Genomic DNA, 25,256 nt, shown 5'->3' on the forward strand with positions numbered 1-25,256 from the left:
AAACTTCAAGACCACGCCTAAAAGAAATCAGGTCAGTGCTGCAACTAAAGTAGTCTATGACACCTCTGACCATGAGTGGTCACTCTAAATATGTTTGGGCTTCCAGAGGACAAACACTTGTATTCTGTCTCTCATCAGCATGCATTTTCTGTTGTAAGACACACATTATCCCTACCTGTTTGTGTGGACACATTTTGTGCAAAAAATGTATATAAATAGGTTTTGTGCACGGATTTACGTGGTTATATAAAATTATGTCAGTATTCATATCTGCAAACCTATTATGTCACTACTTGACCCCAAGTCTCTAATTCTATCTCTTTTTTCCGGGAAGACAGAAAAAAAGTAATGAAACAAGAAGTCTGTCATTTCCACATATGTAACTCATGCTTTTTTGTCAATGCAGGCTTTTCAATACAGAGTCCACGCTGGTTTCATATGTGATGAGGAGAAAAGCAAACCGTGGAGAACAGCAGTAGATACAACGCAGATAAGCAAGAAGGAAAAATTAAGGACAAAAAGATGGAGCTGTTCCTAAAAAATCAGGTAAGGAATTCAGGTTATTCTCTATAAAGTGTAAAATGTACAAAGAATTGTGCCAAATAGTTTATTATGCCCTTCCTAGTATTTCTGAGAATTCCTTCTGTATGTGTTTAGGACATATGTACACACACAACACATATACCCTACTAACCCCCACTTACACAAGGAATTTACTTTTTGAGCAAAATTGCTGTTACCCTCAGTGCAAATATTTATTATACGGGTATCCTACATTTACAATAATAAAATACACTTCCTGTATTTAATTTCCTTTATATAAACCATTGTACAAGTTGCTACAAGAAGTCAATTGAGTAGTGGTTTGACAGAGGATTAAAAGTGAGTGGTGCTGTGTGTGCTCCTGTTCCTCCTCCACAGCCCCAAGTTCTCAAACCTTACAATGTCCTGTCCTCAAACTGATCTCTTGGGGCATTACAAGCACACTGCAGAAAAGCACCATCTGTTATCACCCACCCCTCCCTTCCTACAGGTGACAGGTGGAAAGTTTGTTTAGAGCTTGGGCACACTGACATTAAACTAAGCATCACCAGAAAGGAGTAGAAATTTATTTACCAACGACCAAATCTGGATAAACAGGGAAGAACAACTCACCCTTTCCTCTTCTGCTCTCTTGCTTTGGAGAAAAGTTGCTGCACCAATTGTAGTGTCATAGTGGGAGCATAAATGTGGTGGAGGCTATATAACCTATAGTCCCTAAAACAAACTGGACGCTAGGCTAACTGCATGTCACCTGATGGAACTGCTCATGACAGAAACATCCTATAAACTTTTTAGCGATACTTACTTTTAGAACAGTCTGAAATTATATTTTTGCCACAAACAGAAGATGAAAAGAAAACCATAGCTAAACATTACAGATCTATCTACTTAATTGATACCTCCCCTTCCACTCAAAACTAATGCTAACCTAAGGTGCTGGTATAGCAACACACATGGATTATTAAGAAGTGGTTACTTATAGGTTTTTGCATTCCTAAGTAACACCATCAACTTACCACACCCATTTAGCATATCCACAAAACGGAAATTCCTTTAGAGTTTGGCCCTGTGGAAGTACTTTACTCAGCTACAAAATCCTTATTTATTTTAATATTTATTTGTCATAGAACAGCACCTAATGCTTCGAAACAGCATGTTTCAGAAGACTGACTCCAAACCTATGGAAATTCACGACTGAAAAAACACATCCTATGAATTCCCAAGAGTTCTAAAGACATTAAAATGTACAAAAATCCGTAGCCAAGCCTCACAAACAATACAAAACTCATTATTACTGTTAACACATAAATTATGTGTTGCACAATTCATGATAACTTTTTGTAGTTTGGGAGGATTGTCACACATTGGACATTCTGCCAATTCCTGGTGTGTTTTATTGATTGATAGCTGCTGCATGCTTGCAGAGTATCAGCAAGGATGTCTCTAATAGGAGAAGCAGCATCATACAGCTAGAGTTTCTCTACAACATGCAATATTCTTCAGTTACAAACTTGGGAATGTCATACTGTAAAAGTTTCATGATAAAAGACACTGCATGGTGTTACAGCTGATTCCATTTGCCATATGACATGTTATTATTTTGTATTACCTTGAGGAGGGCACTAAAAGTGAAAGAACAGAACACACTCAAGGCATATAGAAAAATGAGGGCAAATTGTATAGTTCTTAATTATATCAGTAAGGTCTGTAACTGAAGCAGGGATGAAACTAAATAAAGAGTTGAAAGTGCAATCCACGACTTTCCAGCTACTGAAAAGTAATAAACTCTATCAGGAATATTTTAACAGGAAGAAATTGCCAGCCACAATATGTAGAGGCCAGCAGACAAAATTAAAGCAGATTTGACTCAAAAGTCAGCAAATGCTATGTGCAATGCTACACATATTCCCAAAATACAGTTTTACATCAAAGATAATTTTACATGGGGTAGGCTGGAGAAGACATTTAATCAGTAATCTCTAAATGAGAATCCATAGGCACAGCTATAATAAAACCAACAAATGAATTATTTAAAAAAATAAAGTGGGAGGATATTTGCTGAAAACAGTTAAAGTAAAACAATAATAATTAATTGTGTCCATTTGATATCAGGTAAGTGAGCTGCCTCTAGGACCCAAGAAATTTCAAAACAAACAACTCCAAATTTTAAAAGGCTTTCTCTTTACAATATATCAGAATTCACAAGCAGAATTTTCTGACTGAAACAAAATCCTGCCAAGGTTAGATCATTCTTTGGGAGCTATTATTCAGTCGCCACTGAAATTTTAAATGAGAAATATTGTGATACCAAATACCAGAAACATAGAGTCCTGCTGGTTTTAGGAGCAGTTTGGCTCTAAATGCCGTACTCTACTGAGTAAGACATTTTAAGATCTGTTAAAAGAAAAGAATATTTTCAAATTATTCATTATAATTGTGCAGTATTTCATATGACATCTTCAAATCTGTCATCTATTGAAGTGTTCAGTTTGAGCAGCCAAAAAAGTAGATTGCTCCATTTAGCCAGACTTCTAGCAGGATTAAATAAGGTAAATTCTAGTAACTCCAAATATTTCCTGTCATGGGTTATGCACCATGCTTTCCTGTTAGTTTTTACCACCTATTAAGAAGGTTTTTCTTATTTCTGATAAGTCATTTAAGTGCCTCAATGTCATTTGAAGAAAACAGAAGCTCACAGGAAAGTGAATAGAGGATGGTGGCTGTATAGCCCTTGCTAGCCTGTGCTCACTAGCAAAACCCACTGGGTGCAGTTTACCCATCTCCAAGTCTGCCCCTACACTGGTCAGCATCTGTAAATACTGCCCAGTAATGGTAGGAGGGGCCAAGCTGTAATTGCAGTGCAAATTACTGCATCCATTTCCATTTCTCAGCTAATGATAACACCAACTCATGACACATTCTCCAGTGTCGTATCAAGATCTATGAAGTTTTCCCACATTTCAGTGTGTGAGCTATTCATGCTTCTGTTCCAGCCATCAAAAAGGCTGAGGGCAGAAACGACTGATGTGATTAAATGAGGGTTATTATTCAGTGAGATATAAAGAAAGGGAGGGAGAAAGGGAGGGAAAAAGCCAGTTCTCACTATCTCACACTCAAAGGTGTTCTTCCTTTTTTAATCGAGCAGGAATCTTGAATACAAGTTAACTGACAACTCAAGTGTAAAGACATAGTGTTGTAAATAGACTTGCTAAGTTACCAAACATCCGTCTATTATTATCTTCTTTAAAGGAAATCTGTTTATTACATGACAGAGTAATATTTATATCTTTTTTCTTCTAAGAATGAATTCAATTCCATATTAATGAAAGATAACTAGTGTTTGAGAGAATTAGTGTTTACCTTACCTTATTACATTGAGAATTTAAAACTACATTTTAAATACTTTGATTTCTGCTATTCTGATAAACTCTGTCACCTTGGCAACAAGCATAAATGAATGCATTAGTTATGATAAATTTTCAGTGCAGCAGTTTTAAATTGGGAATGGAAAATAATGTTTTTAAATACTTAGTAATTTCTTCTGAAAAGATAGAAATGTTTAATTAAATATGGGAAATGGAATGTCAGTATGAATTCTTCAACTAAAATCTCAGCATGGTTATTATTTCTACTACTATTTTTTACTAAATTTACAAACTATTCAAGTTTCACATTGAACAACCCAGAAAAACATCAAGAAAGTTATAAATGAGAGAGTCTGGGAGTTGAAGTCAATGAAAGAATCATGTTCCAAAGTGCTCTCATGATGAAGTTTTTTCTGCTAGTTCAATTCATTTAGGCACTTAATTTTTTTGATTAATTGATCATGACATTCCTATAGTATAATATTGATTATCTTAGATGTGTTCACTTTCAATGTCTTCAGTTAGTTTAAGAAAATGTTGGTAGGGCAAGAATTTGCTGTGTTTGAGAGGAAGAGCATTCAATTACATTCAGCAAGAAAATCAGAAATAAGATATTTTTATCCAACCACATTTTTAAGTAAGCAAGACTGATGAGTGACAGTATCATAAGAGGATTTCAGAGGACAGAATCTTAAAGATGTAACCTATTCAAGAGTACACTGAACACTATAAAACCATGCTGACAATTACATACACGTTGGTTTTAGTGAAAATGCAGTATTTAAAAACTTGGGAAACTGGTTACATAAATAATAAACCAGTTATATAAATAATAACTGGAATAATAAAATTGTTAGCACTGTGAACCTCTGACTTTCACTTCCAGAGGCACTACTACATCAAACTTCATATATACACCTCTACTCAAAGACTTGAAAAATAAGCAACTGCTCTGTGCCTTAGAGGAGCCTCAGACCTAGCTAAATACAATTTGTGTATAGTTTAGAGCTTCTTTTGATATATAGTTCACTCGTCAAATCTCATATGTTTCTTCTAAGAAGGTACTCTGCTGGATATTTGCAGTACATTTTGAACAGATGTTACACCTGCCCTGCTGATTTGTGTTAGAGTACTTTTATCTTCACTGGATTATGAAGTGTTGAAACCAGGAGCAAGCAGTAATATAGTAAAGAAAATATTTAGTGTTTCAGCACTTTTTCTAATTGAAGTTATTCACGGCATACTGTGGATGGACTGGTGCTTCCAAATTCTTCCTTATTTTGCTTTCTTATTCTGCTACCAAAATGCTTCCTCATTCTAAATCTAAGTCTTTTTATGCCAGCAAAAGCTGACAGACTCTCAAGGTAAACAACTGGCAAAGTCTCAAATCCTGATCACTCAGAATGATTTTCTGTAGTTTGGCAGAAACCTCAGTACCATTTGAGAGTTAGGGCCACAATATGCTTTTAAAGGTCCAGCAATGTTCTTTGTTATTTTTAGGGGAAATTTTTGGTAAAACGTTCCCATATTGCAAGTGAGGCCTTTTAACTGCCACGTCTACACTGCACAAAGGGCCAAACCTCTCACTGGCACTGAACAGCTTCCTATCCCCTTATTGCCAGAGATGTACATCTGTGGTTTTGATATACTGTGTAGGTTCAAAGGAAAACAATTATTTGAAGTAAACAGAATCTGAAAAATGAACAAGATGAAAAGTACAGAACAATGTTTTCTGAGCAAGACTCTGCCACCTTTGTTTACACCCCCTACCTCCAAGAACACTACACCTGATCAAGCTGCATCCTAAAAGCAACATTAATTGCTTTCCTGGAACAGACTAGTGAACTGCATGCTCAGATGATCTCTATAATTTCTTATTTTTAAAGCCAGTGACTGCAATAACATCATGCTAGCAACAATTAGAGTATAAATCATACGCAACTGTACAGAGATAAACCTGCATGGCACCTAAGCCTCCATCAAAATGCAATAAAGTGGGAGGGTTTTTTTACACTGGAAAATATGAGACTGAGCAGGACTGAAAATACCCTTTTGTAATTCCCTGCTTATCCCAGCAAAAGACCATTTGATTTCTATAAAGTGAGTTAAAACATAAGAAATATAAATTCCTTTAGCTGTTTAGAATTTTTTTTTTTTTTTTTTTTTACATTGCAGATGACAGTAAATGTGATTAATGGTTGCTGATAATTGTAGTTTCATTCCAGTGGTTATTGCTTGTCAGTAACAATTAATAGCTCCACAACACTCCCATTCATTTTACAATATTGAAGAATGATGGCTTGTGGGAATTATGCTAAACTAGCACATTCAATTAGATTTTGAATTTTATAGTATATTGAATAACAGTTTATGGTTTTATAATAGCAGTGATGGTTTATTGTTGCACAGTAATCACTCTCATTACATGTATGTATATCTGGAGAATTACAATTTCTATACTCATTAAAATTACTCAATTACATGTTAACATTTCTTTAAAAGTACAGAGTGCTTTGGTCTTTACCAACAAAGATGGTTTTCAATGACAGTTACATTGGTTTTTTTCCCAATGTATGCCCATTTGATAGGCAAGATGCAATGTTTAAGGGACGCAAAAGCAGCTCATGCTCCTTGGTATCAAGCACCAGCTGGAATGACAGCGGGGATGGCCACCCAGCTGCAAGTGTCCGGCTACACCTGGCTGTACATAGCAGGCAGTAACTGTCTCATCAGATCATTCCCCAGAATGGTAGGAAGAGAGGAGGGGACATCTTCAGTAAAGGGAAAGATACAGGGTTTTGGAGAATCACCTCCAAATTTGAGAAGTACCCTCACCTTTGGCCTTTTCTCCAGTTACCAAAAAAAAAAAGAAACCACCACACTTCTTGCAGTCGGAAGAGGGGGAAAAAAACCCCAAAATCCACAAACCACTACAACAGGAAGCGAGAAGGAATCATGACTGACAGAGAGAAGCCCATGACAGAGAAAGAGCTCTGAAGATGTCTCTGAAAGAGACTGAAAATGTTGTCTGCATCAGGACAAAATGCTGCACAGAGTTTGATATGAGAGACTGGAAAGGGTATAATATTTTATGTGACAACATAAAACTTAATAGAACAATTTTTAAAGTTTCTTAACTGAGAAAGCAGCATGCTCATAAGATTAAGTCTTGGAAATGTAACTATACTAGTAAAAATTCTGGCACTCAGGAAGCCTGTGCATTTCTAACACAGACATCTATATTGTTAGGATCTAAGTCACAGGTCATTCAATGAAGTTTAACAAAGTGGAAAAAGGAACAAAGCAGAGAAAGAGCTTTATAAAGTTAACTTAATTAGGAAGGCACCTACTGATTTCACCTGCATAAGTGCTTTTGCCTAGGACTCTCCTTGACTCCAATGTTCTGATGCAGAGAATACCAATTGTATGAGAATACTATAAATAAATGTTTCTTCTGCTTTGTCTCTTATTTCAACATGCTCTTAAAATCTATTGATAATTTTACTTTAAACTAGGAACATGATCTAACATATCTCCCAAACAAACCATATTCTACCAATTCAATCTTGTAATTTTCTTCCAAACAAGGAAATTATCCTAGTGTAATACAAGGTAAGATGAGAACCTATCTCACAAAGCAGTGAATTATTTTAGCAAACTAAATTAAGGAAAGAGTCAACAGTAAAAATGACTATGATAATTCTAGCAAAATGCCAAGTCCAAACTGCCACCCGATATACATTCTATTTTATGTAATAATTCTCCACCCAGCAGTGATCATTTCCAAGTCAATGGTAAACTCAGAATGAAGTCAGTGAGGATCAAAACCTTTCTTATTACTATTTGATTAGTTTGTACACGTTTGCAAAAGCAGGAAATTACCGCTGGTGATAGGAGAACCTCCAAAGACATACTTGTTTGTTTCACTGGAAAAATCATAATATGAAAGTTTGGTTGATAATACAAATGCATGTAAAATCTCTCTGACTTACTTTACTTGTGGCCTTCAGACCATCTGTTCAGAAATATTTTTTTTCTTCTACTTTCATGATACTACTAATAATTATTTGTTGTGTATTAGCACTTCACAGCTCTAATTAGCGTTTGTTCTACTGTTGCAGGGATTGTATAGACCAGGTGAAACCAAGTGCAGAATAAGTGGGGACTGAAATAAAAAACTAACCAGCTTTGCAATTCCCAAAGTAAATTTTGGCAAAGTGTAGATAAGGTGGCTTTTTAGACCAGTTGTTTTTCTTATAATTTCTTTTCAATTCCCAATGTTATCTGCAAATGAAATTTGGAAAAAAAAAAAAAAAAAGGAAAGAAAAAAAGGTGAAGCCATTAAATTAAATTCACAAATATGACGTAAAACATCATGACTAAGAAGAATGAAGTGCAGGAATACACAGCACGTATATCAGTAATTCAATAGAAAAGGACAAGGGAGTTCAAAAAGGCAATTCAGTTCTATTCTTTGATCCAATTTAATGCAACTTTAATCTTTCTATTGTAAAACACACATTCAGGCATTGCAATGCCTGTAGATACAATCCTAATGTCTTATTCAGACAAATCGTTTTCACTGGTCAGTAACTCTCAGGTACGGTAGTATCAACAAAGAGAGTCCTATAACATGTGTCCCATATCCAACACTGAATTTATCCAGTGGGCCTTCCTTATTTTATGACTTAAGAACTTCTGGTGACATCATATAATCCATATTGGTAATTCAATTACTATTTTCAAAATACAGTATTTTATAAACACATAAGGGAACTAGGTATTTCCTTAAAGTAAACTCCAGGCTGTAGATTCCAGCTTCCGTGTGCCTTGCTCCTTCTCAAGTACCCAGCAGTTTTAGTATGCCTTGGGCCATGAGATAATTCAAATATGCATATATTCAATAGCATAAAACTCATCAGAACATGTATGCAAAGATTTAGAAGCTGAAAGCTGCGTTTTCTGCTTTGAAGAATTGTTTGGTGGTTTGTTTTTTTTTTTTCACTATGAATAGCACCTGTAAGTATCGAGCACAGCAAAGCCAAGCAGAACATAAGCTGGAAGCAGTAAAGAGGAATAGACCACACAATTATTCTTTTGTTCAAATGAAATTGAGTTTGTCTGAGTATGTTTTATAAACTTGGACAAAACATCTGCTAAAAAAGCTCTCACTAAACCATTAGCTATTCCATCTTTTCAGAGGTTGTTGTATATTCTGGTGGCTCTGTCCAGAAAACTAAATATATTACTATGAAGTGGGAATAAATTCTTTCACACGTACTGTGCTTTGGAAGACTAAAACATCAGAGATAAAGACCATCTTTAACCTTTACTCTAAAAACTAGGCATTTTTAGAATTTGTGGGGTTTCTGCTTTTTTACTAATGGTAAGTATGCTAATGAAGAATTTGATCTAATAGAAGAAATTAAAAACTAAACATTTTACTGCCACTATGTTTATGCTCACAGTTTGTAGCTTCATTTCTGAACTTCAGAAGAAGCAAGATTCTTTTAGCCTACACTGTCACTGTGAAAATTCTCTCTCCCCTACTTCTGCCTGACACATGAAAAAAAAAACCAAAAAGCTCAAAAAGAGTTTGGCTACAATTTCCAGTAGTAGGCTCATCAGTAGTTGCTATAATTTCACAGCAGGAAAGACCACACAATTATACTAAGAAGTGTTCAACGGATGTCTGTGTAACAGCTTCTATATTAACATCACTGCTATGCTTATCAGGTGCATGGGTTTCACACATATGCCTTCTCTGATTCGCCCTTCTTACTTTCTATAACTTATGTTTCATAAGCATACAAAAGCTTCTCTGAGCTACCCTAGCAGGAGGTAATTTTCTATACTCTCTGCAGTTTCCTCCCCAGCACTATAACATACATGTGGCTAATATTTAATTAATTAGTGCACTTGCAGTTCAGTCTCTTAAAGAGTGAAATTAAATGTTGTGGCTTTAGCCTAAAAGAACATGGACTCAAAATACACATATATTTAAACACTTCAAATTACTTCCTTGGTACATGGGAGAGGGAGTTGCAGCCTTGACTTCTATTGCAGGTGGCACTTGATGTTCACTGATTGTATCAATGACCAAAGCAACCTCTTTGCACCAAACACTGGCACGTGTGCCCTCTCCTCTCATGGAAAAACTATTTATCCACGCCTACAAGAGGCTGTACCCATGACTGTAACTGAGTCAGTAATTAATCAATGACTCATCTGAATTTTGCTTACATTTGCCTGAAACTGACAGTCTTGGTGAGAGACAATGAACCAGTCTTGGAACACTGTCAGTGCTAGGAATGTTACATTTGGATTCATTCATCCTGGGAAGTTAAAGACTACACTGTCATCATTCACCCAGAGTTAATTCAATAGCTTGTATTTACATGCATACACTGAAGAGAACAATTGTGGTGCCACCATTTTTACTAGAAATATTGTTGACACCTATGTGCATTAAGCAAATTATGCCCTATATCTTGGAAACCATGATAAACAGAACTGTTCGGAAATATTCCAGTGAACAGATTTTTTCAATATCTGTTTTCATAAACCACAAGTGTTTTCCTGAAGTGTTTTGGATTTTATCAATTTTCTCAGAATGGAAGTCACGTTGATATGATCACTCCTGACAGGTTGCCCCAAGATCCAGAAGTATTTCAGATTTTTTTAGTTCTGAGCAAATATGATGTTTTGAGAAAAACTGCAATTAATTCATGCAAACTGGAAATCTTCTTTTAATAAGTTTTTAAGGCATACTATTCCCACTTTTCATATCTGGTTCCCAAAGTAAAATTGTGAATGACCTCTAAGAGGAATTTTAAATTTTGGAAACGGCTGATGGCCACTTAAAGCCTTTATAATGCTGCAGGCAACTGCAGTTGTGTCATCATACAAAATAAAAAAACCCATGCAAAACAAAAGTTACAGATGCTTTTTCAGATACAGAACTAGTGCAACTTTCAAGAAATAATTTTTGCCAGATTTTTTTGTCAGCTTCGTTAAGTTTAGCGGATATGTCTATGTCAGTTACAAATTGTTTCTGCAAGAGCAGATTTTTATCTTATGATTTGTATGACTATCAGTAGAGATAAGAACCCAGGGGAATAAAAGACTTTTTGTCTCACGCTAGATAGGGAACTTAATTAGCAGTAATTGAATTCTGAGAACAACTCGCACTTTGTCTCCCTTATTTTACAGAAGAGTTATTGCTGAAATATTTTGCCATATTTTTCTTTCCTATAGGAAAAAAATACACCTTGAGCTCTTCCTCCTCTCTTTTCTGGTACGAAGGATTTGTATTAAGTATTTATGTTGTTCAAACCTTTAAAAAAAACCAAATAAAACACAACAAAAACAAACAAACCCACTTGAACCTTGTCTCTAATTCACTGGGATTTGACTTTGATGAGGGCTCTTCCAGTTGAATTCACAAGCACACAAGCTGGCCCAAAATTTTTAAGGAATTTTTTAGCCAGCTGGAATAAAAGAGCTGATTTTAAATATTTTTCCATTTTTTTGAAGCAAAGTTCTTCATCTTCTCTAATGCTAAGCTGCAAATACCAGGAGGAGAACTGCACAGTAATTTATGAGTACCTGGAAACAACTGAGTTTGCCATATGGTTCTTCTGTAGGGAGTTACGTTTCTGAGTCTTAGGTGTGCAATATTTCAGAGTGAACTACATCAGTCAAAGATGTTTTACAGAGGAGATTTCTCCTCATCTACTTTTTGCAGAAATAGGTATCCTAGGCAAAGTATGTGTAAACTTTGGGCTACTGTCTGACAGTTCAACAAGAAAGACAGAATACCTGTTAATGTGCATTACTCAGAATCACCACTTTGAAATTAGTCATTTAAGGTTGGCTCTATTCAGTTCTTTCAGCCTATAAAAAACTGACAGATGGGGAAGCTGCACTACAGTACAACAGAATAACACGTTAGCTTCTAGAATTCTTCTGCCTATGTGCTCTGCCTGGCATTTCCTTGGAGGCCTCAATACATTTGAACTGATACCATATTAAAAAGCATAGCATTAAGTGCTCTCAGATTGGCTGGTGGTCTCTGATTATTTCCTCTTGGAAGCAAAATTCTGAAGTCCTTTAATACAACATTTTCTTTCTAAGAAGGATTTCCTCATGATAAAATTCTCCCGTAAATACTATCAGATGGACCTATTTTTTCATATTTTCCTACTGCAGCTATTTTAGAAAAGGCTGTACTCTGATGTCCTCTGCAATTTATTTCAGCCATTCTGCATGACTAAGACATTCTGTAAATTCAGAGTGTGAATATAGATTAAGGTAATGTGATAAATTAGCAAAACATAATTGATGAGGAAAGAGTTAAATGGGTAAAAAGAACTGGAAAGTAAGTGAATTTGCATTAAATTCTACAGATCTTTGCTATTATTATTTTGATTAATCAGTAATTAGGCACCCTTTGTTTCTTTTATTTCTTTGAAGGGAAGAAGACTGAATATATTGCTTGGTTAACCTTTTATTTTTCATTTAAAATTAAGAGTCTCTACTCTTAAATTGTAGGACTTTTCTGTAACATTTATAAAGATTTAGCTTCCTAAGTACTTCAAGTTAATGGCTATAAAAAACTTCATATATTCCACCAAGAAACAAAATTCCAATGCATGCAGACTTCGTATCGCTCTGAATTACAGCAAAGTGGCACTCAAATTTTCAGTGAAAGTAGTTGTTTTGTTCTGTTTAGAGAATAAAATTCCATCACAAAGTATTTCTGGCTAGAAACATTTCTTACTTTTAGTGCAGAAATGTAGCATTTGTGTTGCAAAGTCATTCTTTGGTAAGAATGTTTTCCGAGAGAAAATAAAAGAAATGTACTTTAACTGCTTGTCAATATTTTTTTCAAATGAGAAACAGTAACAAAGGGATATGGGGATTTTGAGTTTTTTTAACTTCCATTCAAAATGATTCTTAGTGGCAAAAGCTGTATGATGTAAGAGAGTGCTTCCCCAGAAGATGTCAATGTATTTAAAGGAAATGTAGATGCTCTTTGGGGCAGAGTTCATTGGTGGACTTGGCAGTGCTGGGTTAATGGCTGGACTTCATGATCTTAGAGGCGTTTTCCAGCCTAAATTCATGATGCTATGATATAACCCTTGCAATTAAAAAAAAAATTATACTTCAAAATGTCATCATCAGAAATATAATGATGTCTGCAAAAGGCTTCTCTATTGGTATTGTATTTTACTTGAAAAGCAATGGAACAATCAAATTTCAAGACAAAACTGTGTCTTTAATGCTCAACACTGCATTTTTATTCAGACAGAAAAGTCTTCATCGGCAAATTGGTTAGCTGTATTTAACTAATAACTCTCTAGGAATTCATTATATCAATAAATTATTGGTTAAATTAAATTAAGTCATTACTGAAAGAAAATTCTCAAATGAGGGTTAAATGCTGATTTAACCTTTCCTTTTCCAAAGGAAATCAGTTTTCAGTTGTTATCGGTTTTATGGTGTTTGGGTGCTATATACGTAGGTTTTTGCTGCTTTAAAAAAAATCTTTAAGGCTATATATTTCATAAATTTCTTATTGTGCCCCATTCTGCTGTATACTTTACTTACAAATGAAATTCTCTGTGAAGAAAACCCATAATTGTTGTTCATGATCTCTGCAATAAAATGGATTGGGTTTTTCTTTGGGTTTTTCTTCCTATGAGCCAACAATTTTCAGTAGAATAGGGGCTTTATAAGACATATTCTAACACTCTTGTAGATTAATAATGTGTTAGCAGAAAAAGACATGTTGAGCCTTGCTCAGTTATCCCTCCATCCCAATTATACTGTGACATTAAATCTTGTGACATTTAATAAGAAAGGCCATTTCACCCATGGCTGCCTCAACTGCAGACGATTTATGAAACAGCATCCCCTCCTAAGAAACCCTTCTAAAAGAAGGTGGCCTTCTCCACATGCTGATATGTCTAACTGTCCATGTAAATTAAATAAGATGTAGCAAATTATGTAAAATTGGTCATCTTACATTTACCTGATGCCTTTGACTACAGAAAGAGGGGTTAAAGAGCTGGCATAGTTTTTTTGTGGTTTTTTGTTTTGTTTTTGTTTGTTTGTTTTTGGGTTTTTTTGTTTTTGTTTTTGTTTTTTTAAACTGCAATAGCGTTAATAGACCAAAATAAGAAAGAACCAGGGTACAAAATAAAGTATTTGCATGTGCATACCTATTATTTTTTTATAGTGTTTCACATTATTTAATATAAACTTACAGGTTTAAATATCTTCAAATTTTTTTTTCAAAAACCTGCCATTAAACAAAAATTTAGTGACTACTAAATAAGTCTCTGAAGTAAACCTAGTGTTGTATTGTCTTCCTCAAGGCAGAACTGAGTGACAAGGTTTAGGATCAGCTGAAGATTCTTTCCAGAACAACAAGCATACACACTCCTTATCACAGACTATAGGCAACAAAATCTCAGCTAGCTGCTCATCTGGCTCCAAAAGTGGGAGAGGCACAGCTGGCTCTGAAATAATGAGCCTTATTGAAGAGCAACTGGCCTCAGGGTTTGGACTAGAATCTCCATGCAGGACCAAGCAAAAATATACTAACACATCAGCTGATTTGAGGATTGTCTTGAGCAAGCAAGCAATTTTTGCAGCAAGTTCCACTGCATGGTGGTGTGAAAACAATGCTCAAACCATTTCAATTACCTTCTGCCTATAACAAGTATACTAAGTCTGGTGTACATAAGACTATAATTTTCATCTTTTCCTGTAACTGTGGAGTTACACATATCTTGAAACAATGTGGCTTTCCAAAAAAATCTGAGTTCGTACAGCAATTAATTTTACTCCATTATGAAACAGAATTTTATGGAAACATGGCATATCTGGTCTAGTGTTTAAGTAGGACGGATGTCTCAAATCAAGTATCCAAGCATTGATGAGCATTTACCTGTTTGCTGCAGGTAAAACCTCTGTGAAAGTCATAAGAAGTAAAGAATCACATCCTGTTAAGACTGGGTAACCTAATTCAGTTTCATGCTCATGGAACAAAGGTTTAGGTTTATCTCTACAGGTCTGTTCTACCCACCAATAGCTATTTTGCAGTTTTTCACTGATGTTAAAACACAAAGTATAGGAAAGCAACAAGCAAAATTAAATGCTATGTCTTGTCAGTGTTTTCAATGGAGAAGAAAAAAGGAGCTAAATTTTAAATACTGCATTCTGTGAAAATCACATGCTTTTACAAATTTGGGGGTGGAGAGAACAGCATGTGCCTTTATGTATATTGGCAAAATTTAATCCGGCTGCTCCAGCTTCAGGGAATGTCATAAACTCCTGCAGGATGGATAAATAAATGAACTGCTGAGCTATGGTCTTCATCCTTCTTTGAAAATCATAGTTATTTTTGGTACCAGGTTACAAATTATTGTTTTTCAGTAGAAAATGCCTGTGCAGAAATAAGGACTGTACAAAATCATCTGAAAATATGCATTGTAGAAAACAGTGCTTTCACTGGAGATGGCCACGGCAGTACTGGATTTCATGTATCTTTTTGTGCAATATCTCTATTAAGTATCCAGGCCTAATACAGATGATGATACAGTGTTTATATCTGTGGCAGGAATAGATAAAGCCATCATCAGGAAAACACATTAATATAAATAATGAAAGTTAAGGGGAAACACTAAGACATTTTAACTAAGGTCTGCCTACTAATTGTGGTGACTCTAGGGACAGGAGAGAAGGAAGAGAAGTATTCCAAAGCCTATTTTGGCAATATGTATCTGTATATCAGCAACTATTTCTGAGAAATATAAATACATCAAGGGGTTTCAGTTGGTGGGCTGCTGTTACTGTGACTTTTGAACAAGGGCCAGAAAAATATTTTGATTTTTGAATCCACACTGAACAAGTATCGAACTACAATAAGAATTTAAGATTTAATTCTACCTCCCTATAAGGCTCTGGAAAATTTCCCTACAATATTTTATGTTTTGCAATTATAACTCTGATTTCTATTTGGACTCCTACATGTCCAAAACTAGTTCATTAATTATATTCTAGAACTATAAAGGAACTCTCCAGCTGCAACATTTTTTTACATTCTGCTTTCTTGTAAAAACTTATTCTTCCACTGTGATCATAAATGCCTTCTACAGCTGGATCCTAGAATAATTTACAAAGTTTGAAAATACAATCTGTCATTTTTCCTGTTCTGCAAGAAAATTAATGTAACAGATTGTTTAATTTGAAAGAGTGCATAAGCATGGTGTTGATGAATTGCCTTAACTATCCACATCACTGGAAGATAGCAATAAAATGTCCTTGGTGTGCATAAATCAACAATTTAATTTTTAAAGGGATGATGATTACCTGTGGAAAGAAAAGAAATTCCATCTCCATCTTGCACTGACCTGCAAATGTAAAATTTACTGTAATTTGTGCTGTACTAAAAGAATGGTACCTTTGAGGTAGGTGCCATAAAACCTAAAGAAATCTCTATAGTATGCACAGTGTAAAACAAAATTACAGGTCTGGGTAAGAAAATAATTGTAGTTACTTGGACTAACCTCACAATACTCTTCACTGAAACCTAATTACTGATAAAAAACTTGAAGTATGTCCATTTTCTCATCACTGAAGCTGAATTACATCAATGGACGTTATGGGTCTGGTTTTGCTTCGTACAAAGGCTATGGCAGCCTGTCAGCTTTCACTTAAATTCTGATCTCAAGGAAACGTCTCTCTTGATATCTAGCACAGCACCTTCTAATACACCCCTACTATTATCAATCGAATAACATGACACAGGGCATTCTAAGAAAGTCAAAACACTACCCTTAGCTATAAATGAACATACAGCACTGGGACTTCCCTTACCAGCCACTGAGTTGTGAATGATGTAACTGTTACATGTGAGGCAAAGTTTTAAGGCACAGAGAACAGATTTATTGGACCAACATAGCTGGGGGGGGGGGGTGGGGGGGTGTGGAGGGAGGGGGGAAGAATCAACAAACCTAGAAAATATAATGTTCCCAAAAGCACATCTATTTCACCTAGCCATATCAGTTATTTTTAACAAAATTCCCTCTCTTCCTGAAACCTCACCTTCTGGATTGCTGCAGATAAAACACAACCACTACATTTTCAAGTAGTGATGATGCCATGGTAATATACATAAATACTGGTTTTTGCATGTATTGAGGTAACATACATTTATCAAGAGAATTCAGAGAGAATACTGTGAAAGAAAAGCATTTTTGGCAAGTAGTAGTCCCCCTGCAAAATTTTACAATTTTCTACCACAGTACACCATACAGAAAAACTGGACACAAGGTACACTAAGTGCAGTTGAGTGCTTGCAGAAAACAAACTCACTTTGACCTCATTCAACTATTCCAGTCTGAGATGATGAACATAATATGAGATTTGCCTGTGTGAAGGTGGCATGCACAATATAAGGAAACACTGGAAAAGGCTAGACCTATATACAGCAAGGGTACATATTTCAAGCCTTAATCTAAATTTGTATTTTCCCTGAATTTCCTTGAATTACCTAGATAGTAAAACAGACTTGAAAGTATTGCAGTGCAAATTTCTACAGCCCTTTCCTATAGGTTTACCATTTTGTTTACCATTCCTACAGCAGTAGGACTTGCCATGGGCTTACTGATTCCATGAACATTGATAAGTGTTTTGTCACCTTCAGAGGAAGGTGCAAGGGACTCCTTTCCAACAGCCTTCAGCTGTGCAAAACACATTGCTTATCACATGAAGGAGGGCCTGCTTCTGTGGAACTGGCAGGCAGCTACAAGTGTTGGAAGTCCCGCTGATTTTACCCTTTGAAAACATGTACCTTAAAGCTTCAAATGAGGAAATAGTAATAATAATTATCAAATGCTTCAAGATGATGCTAAACTGAGTTCTGAGGCTAGGATGATACAGAAATAATTCACTATAAACATACATCCCTGATCCTAATGCCTGAAGTTGGAAAATATTTATGACACAACTAAGGTCTGATTCACTACCATTAAAGCTGATGAGAGTTCTACATCTAACTTCCATGGCAGCAGTCCATAAAAATGTATTTACTAGGGAAGGCAAAAGTAATTCATATGTATGACTGCATGAATTCTTATACACATAGATATTATAGCTCAACAGATCCTTTTTTTCCAAAGTGAATGTATTTGAAAAAAGGCAACAATTCTGTCCTTTGTCTAATTTATTGTTCTTATCTTCTTATGATATATTTTAATATTGTGTCTTCATGTTTACCATAAGTTTTCTTTTATGTCTAAAAATGTCTTCAAGTTCTTCAATTTCTCCTATGAGTTAAAATTATATATACATTATGCCCAAGTTTCTGTTAAAAAACCCCAAACCTTATCTGTGAAGTAGGAATTGAATTTCCTTACTCTACTTAAATTCCAGCAGTAATTACAATGCAGGACATTGTCTCATGCAATTTCTTTGGCTTTTTAAACCAAGAATTAGAAGTTTAATAGCGAATTCAAATGAACATATTATTTGGTTTATCTGAAAATGCAGAGTCAGATCCAATTAACCTCAAAAAGTGCCACCACTTCTGAGGGTGAATGATACCCCGGCTGCAATTGAACCTTCCTTCAATGGGACAGTCTCTCAAAAATCTCTCACCAGTCACAAACATCCTTCAGCCCAGAGGGACCAACTCTGCTGAGCTCCTAAAAGCCAACATTGTCCAGCCAGTGTGGCTGCAGCTAATTTGTGCAAATGAAGCACAAGGACTGTTCATCTTTATAAGAGTTTCTTGTGTTTAAATGGGCAGAGGAATTGAAGGACCAATGAACTGTAACTTGTATGGGACTGATTAACTCTGAGAAGAAGGGAGGCAAGAGATGCCAACTACTTCAGTACAAAAATGGTGATCACAGAGCAGTGCTGTACCTTTGAATAGCATTATTTTTTTGTCTCTACAAAGACAGAATTAGCAAATCCAGCTCCTCAAAGTCCAGCAGCACAGTCAGCTAGAGGATCCTGATAGAATTTGCTGAGAACTAAATAAGAATTTACATAAATGTAGCAATTAATGTATAAAAGCTTGCTGAGAACTAAATAAGAATTTACATAAATGTAACAATTAATGTATAAAAGCTACTTGTAGATCATAAATAAGTCGGTAATCATCAAAATCTTGGCCTCCCTACAAGCTCCAGCAGTGTAAGACAGACCTCGTACTGAAGGAAAGTACCTATTTTAGAACTCCTTTGAATTCAGGGTCCTCCAGAGAAAAGATTGAACAGGATGGCCCTGCAGAATATCTCATTAAGAAACTTTTTATAGGATGCCACTCTAGTGCTATCTTGGCTTTTCTAACTGGACAGTCAGGATTGAGAGCTGGAGAAATAATTTGTCTGTATAGATAATCTCCATTTGCTCATTGCCTGGAATTCTGCATTAAGATGTACAACTTTTTATATGTCATTCTAAATCAGCCTCCAGCAGGTACACAGTTACTTGAAGCTATATTCCAAACATTCAATTTAACAGAGCCACGTGGTCACAGAAACCCATTCTGTCACTTAGACTGTCTATCCATTGAATAATTGGCCTAACCTGCCTCTCTGAGTGCTATGCTGAATTTTCCAGCTTTTATACTAAAGTACATTTCTTCAGATGCATGAAGGAACCCCTTGTTGTTCTATAAAATCTGATTTCTTTTATCTGAGAGCCAAATAAAATATCTGGAAGTATATGTAGGGAACAGAATGAGGACAAGTGAATTTTGCCTATTTCTATGTTGAGGGAAACAGGTATGGTAAACAAGATTTCACCAGCCCTAAAACCATAAAGAACCTTGCTTTTGAGATGAAAGATGGAAAATTAAAATTTTCAGAGTAATATTTATGGACAGGAAGATTTTAAGTGCCTGAAAGCTGATGATTCTTCGACACTAAATACTGTCTCCATGCTAGCTGTAGTTTCATGACTATAATTAATCAGTAGCACAACATATGCTGTTAGGCCAACTAAGATTTCTGAAAATATGTAACATATTCAAAACACCATCTAATTTCACTAATCCCTATTTTTACTATATATTCTAATAAGATTTAATGCTAGTAGTCTTTCAAGAAACAGATTTTACTAGAAGTCAAGGCTAAAATACATTATTAATATGGATAAAGAGTTTTACATTCAGACAGAAAAAATCTGGCATATATCTGATTATTTGACAAAATAATGTAAAAAAAAATCACATCAAGGTGAATAGGAAAGTTTTGAAAATATCTATACCCACAAATTACAAAAAATGTGTTGTTCAGTGATCCTCAGTAAACAAGAGTTTCTGAACAAGAAGTTTCAGACAAATTAGAAACTTCATTCTAACTCTATTCACACCTGGATTGTAAGATAAAAATTATCTAATTGCTTTTGCAAGTACTGATATGTCAGCTTCATGACTGTCAACCCCCTGGCCCAAAGCTCCCCCAAACAAACACCTGTATATCTTTGAACAGGGCAACTCACTAGTTGGATGTCAGACAAACTGTTGGAACAAGATTTCCACTTCTTTCCACTACCTTTATTTGATCTCATCTCCTTCCCTTCCAGACATCACCTTAGCCACCACGGTAATGGCTATTTTAAAGCAGTGTCTCTTTTTGGCTGTTAATACTCATTTCACTTGGAAGGGGTAACTTCATGACCACTCCATATTCCAGTTCCCAGACCTGAGTCATCTTCCACCTCCTGCCCTCTGTGACTGTACAATTATTTAAAAGTAAAATGCTAAAAGAGATGTGCAAGTATTTTTAAAATCCAGTCTGTCATGCCAATTTACCTACTATAACAAATACCAGTCATTTATCGAAAGTTATAATTTTCTATTTTGTTGGGAATAAAAGCATTTAATCTAAACACGTTCTCCCCTTCAGATGCCCACTTACAGCTGTGAAAAATTATTTTTTCATATAGCTTTAGTTTTCAGCTATTTCACTCTTTAAGCTCACAGCAAAAAAAAAAAAGGTGCATTGATTTGTCATCTACATTTCAAATATACTGCATAAGTGTATCAGATTAAAAAAAAAAATTACCAAATCCTTGGTTTATATAATTTCGTAAGAGCTGATTTTTCAATTAGCAATTGCCAGAGTAAGCTATATCCAAGTATTCTACAACAAACACAAGAGACTTAGTCTTGCACCAAGAGACTGAGACAGACACATTTCCACCTACAGTAAACATCAGCATTTCCATTTCTCCCTTCCAAGGGTGTCAAGAATGGCTTTTTCACAGAAGCCATTTTTTTCCATTATCTCCTGGGAAAAAAAAATGAAAGATTATGAAATAGAAGAATGCTTCTGTGAGGTAGCTGAAATTGCTAAAGTAAAAAATTACTTGTGCTACAGTGACATAGAAAATGCTCATAATTGGCATTTGAGGAAGGGCAATGACACTGATTATTCTTTCAGATTAATCGGCACCGTGACGTGAAATAATGTTCCAGTGTGATAACCTATGACCCCTAGGAAGGATTAGACAGATGTGTCACAGCTGGTTACTACCTGACACCAGGAGGTACATTGTGCACTAAGTGATTGCTGTGTGGGATGCAGGGGTGGTTATAAAGCTGCACTGCTGCAGAAAGATGCAAAGCAATTGTAGCTGCCTGGCAGAACAAAAGCATTACAGTAATATCAGTGTGGCCATGCTTCCAAAACACTGATTAAGAAACTTCTTTTTCCTTTTTCTCTTTCCTGCTTAGGCCCACCTGATGCCAGGTATAGTCATGAATTGAGCATATTACTGAGGGTGGGTAACATAAAGAAACAGAAAATGAGCCCGGGCTCATTTTCCCCCATGCTCCAAGGGAGCTGGGTGCAAGTCTACCTTACTTATACAATGCTCTGCTCTGGCCATGCCTTGCTGCATCAGCTTGAGCACAGGCCCTTGAGGTGAGCTGCCACTAGCTCAGTTCTCTCCATGACCCAGGAATGTCTATTTTAAGAGATTAGAAGAAAATTTAAAAATCAAAGGAGAAGGAAGGAGAGAGGACTGACAAGCAGTGAATAAGGCAGGAGAGGAAAACTAAGGGAAATACAACCATTGTAGACAGGTATGACATGGGGGGTGGGGGCAGGAAGGGAATTAGAAAACAGCTTCGTCTTCAAGAAGTCAGCAAGGACACAAGTGAGAACAAGGGGAAAAAAAAAAAACAACCAAACTTCAGTAATAGGGGAGAGACGAAAATATTATGGAAACTGTCATGTCATGACAGGCCAGAAAAAGGACAAGACAGCCAGCAGCAGACCTGGAAATAAAAACTGATAGTGAAACATGAGGAAGGGCAAATGAACTTTGCTTTGCAAAGTGCTGGCTTTGTGATGATGATAGGAGATAGAGGAAATGCAAGGAAAATAGCTGGATAATGAACCTGAGTAAGAGATGAATGATGAAGTGTTGGAAAGCTGGATATCATTGCTCTTCATTACAGTGTTATAACTGATGGAGATGTCAGTCTCATGTGGGTAAGAAAGAGTTTCCTAAAGCTGAGTGGGGCATGAAATTGCCAGGGTTGTGTGGATGCTTTGTACAGTACACCATAGATAGAACCTCCTGCAACCTGTGCAATCAGGGCTGTTCATTTATGGAAGCAACTCTTTTTTAATCTGAGTCATCTTTAACAGCACCCCCTCTCAATTCTCATTCCTCACTCAAGAAGTCTTCTCTTGTTCTGCTGCCATCACTGCAATTCCCAGAACACTGGATTATGCAATAGGGTACCCATGTCTATTTGGACATGCATTTTAATGGATAGTCTGGACATAACACCAGGTTAAATTCAGAGACATCCTAAATGTGAAGCACAACACAGAAAAGACAGCATTCAAATGAGAGTTTGCTTGCTAACCCTGCAAGCATATGAAATCCAAGAAACTTATATCTATCTTGCACTTTGTTCCTGTCCAGGATAAACAGGCCAGACTCACTCTTTGCTGATTGGACACCACCAGCACCAAATGAACTTGGTAAGCTACAGCTATTTAGATAAAAGAGACCTCACCCATCTGTTGGAAGACCAACATGCCCTGAGCCAAGAGGCTCCCCCCACATTTCCTGTTCCATGGTGCTTATACAGGGTTTTCACTTATTCATTACTTTAGCATCAAAGAATACTTCTGTTTGCCTCCATATGCTGCACTCAGGCTTACACCCCAGGCAAACTCAAATCCCTGAAATCCTATCTGGATATGGGGAGAAGTCGTCAGATACACCGAAGAGCTCATATCATTCTCAGCTTCCCAATGGTCTGTAACTTCAGCCATTGTCACCCACTGGCCAGGGAGGGGGCCAAATGAGATCAGAGAATGCCCAACAGCAGATTTATACAGGCTCCACTCACTGCCTTTTGCTGCCATGCAGCATCCATCCACGGAATAAGAACCATCTTTCAGTAAGTCTCTTAAGAATATGTAAGTGTAAAACTTTTCCAGGAAAAACTATTCCAGTTTGGGGTCTCTAGTGACACATGAGGCAGAGATAATATCAGCCAGGAAAAACAGAAGCAAAAGCAAAGATGTTCTTAATGACACACAAAATTCTAATTAAAATGTCTCAGCGAGCATTGAAATTTATTTGCCACTGATACTGTGACATGCATACTGAATTCAATGTGTAATCAGCGCTAATCCATCTATCAGAAACATCAACGCAGACCACAAGTAGAATTACACAAATAATGAGGACAGCTCAGAAAGACAATTTAGAAAGTTCCTTAAAATACCATCCAAAACAATAGCAAGATTACAAGAAATTCTGTGACCTCAGAAAACTGTCTACTTCTTCTTCAGGCCTAATAGAAATCTGCAGCTGGGTGCAGTACTTTTTCCTTTTAACAAGATATCCCTAGAAAGGAAAAGTGTCAACACAACTGCTATAATTATTTCTGTCTTAACAATAAAGATTCTTTGTGCCTGCCTACAGTCCAGACCAAGATTTGTGTGTCTGTTGAAGCCCAATTCATTTGTTCTACTATAAAGGACAACATATATATTTTAAAGGGTTTACTTTTCTTGGTCTTATTACTTAATTTGTTCTTTATAAACAGATATATATGTACATTTTTAAGATCTCTTAGAATGCATATATTGTTTAATATGATAATTTGCTTATAATTTAATTGATGCCAAAACAGAAGTACCTACAAACATTTTTAATGAGCCAGCTTGAGATTACCTATTCATGTTGCTTTATTTCCAAAAATGTATCTCAGTAACTTCTTTAAGGATCAGGACCACAGGTTGAGCAACTGGTTAATGATTTTTATCATAATTACAAGATTTAGCATTTGTCAGACCAAAACCTGTTTCTATCAGACCAAATCTTCTGTTTCCTAAAGAACAGAAGGCCTGACCTTGAGTGGAAAATAAATCTCAAGTCGCAATTATGAAAACTATAATTTCTCCCTTTTCCACAAAAAGCTTGCCAAGAAAGTTAAATTAATTTCAGAAATATGTAGGTACACTGCTGTTAAATTACATGGAAATCTGAATATAAAAATTCCTTCATGATCTTCTTCCAAAGTATTCTAAAATCCAAGTCAAGCGTATTTTAATCTTGCACTGGTACAGACCTGCTTGCTTCTCTAAAAGGCCACCAAAATGCCACTGAAGTTAAAATGGATGAGTTAACCTTTTGAAAAGTACTCGCAGCCCCACAATTATTCTGACCTTTGACTGTACAATCTTTTAACTTTGCTAGCTATTCATTTAATGCCCATTTGTAATTTTTAAAATTATTACTACACGATTGAAAACAATTTTTGGCAATCCATCACCATGACATGTAGCAGTTTGCAACAATGAAGTATTATGGTACAGGCAGTTTTAATTATTTAACCCCTAATAAATAAGGCAAGGACCAATATGTAGGGGAGGCAAAAACTACAAGAAGAACAGAAGCCCACAGAGAATTGCTATGAAATGTTTTTACAACCATCTTAATGCATAAAGGTGCTTTGATGGATAGATAGGTGCTGAGATTTAAAAAAACAAACAAACAAACAAAAAACCTTCCAGCCTTCCCCCCCAACAAACTGATGTGGTTACAGCTCATCCTTCAGCAAGTAGAGAAGAAACACTCATCTCCATAACCTTGGAGACTTCACTCCAGCTGTAAGAGGGGGGAAATGGTCTGGATTCCACTAAATCCTGTCACTAAAGATAGGAATTCTTACCTTGATTCTGTTCATAATAAAATGGAACTTGCACTGACCTGCACTAAAATGTTATCAACAGTCTTGAAACAATAGTTTATCCCCCACTCATTCTGAGCTTGGAGATTGATAAAGAT

General features: G+C 36.0%; 1 protein-coding gene across 3 annotated transcripts in view; it reads left to right on the forward strand.

Moving 5' to 3' along the window:
• The window catches only part of B3GALT1 (beta-1,3-galactosyltransferase 1), a 178,864-nt gene that overhangs the window by 77,261 nt on the left and 76,347 nt on the right, over nt 1-25,256 (forward strand). For 2 of the 3 annotated variants that reach the window (XM_040070112.1, XM_040070114.1), the window contains exon 2: nt 407-546. The gene's annotated coding sequence lies outside the window, so the exon portion shown is untranslated. Of the gene's footprint in view, nt 1-406; nt 547-22,874; nt 22,934-25,256 lie in introns of all 3 variants that reach the window. The other variant, XM_040070113.1, reaches the window with a different exon arrangement.

This window comes from Hirundo rustica, chromosome 7, assembly GCF_015227805.2.
Source record: "Hirundo rustica isolate bHirRus1 chromosome 7, bHirRus1.pri.v3, whole genome shotgun sequence".
Taxonomy (NCBI): domain Eukaryota; kingdom Metazoa; phylum Chordata; class Aves; order Passeriformes; family Hirundinidae; genus Hirundo; species Hirundo rustica.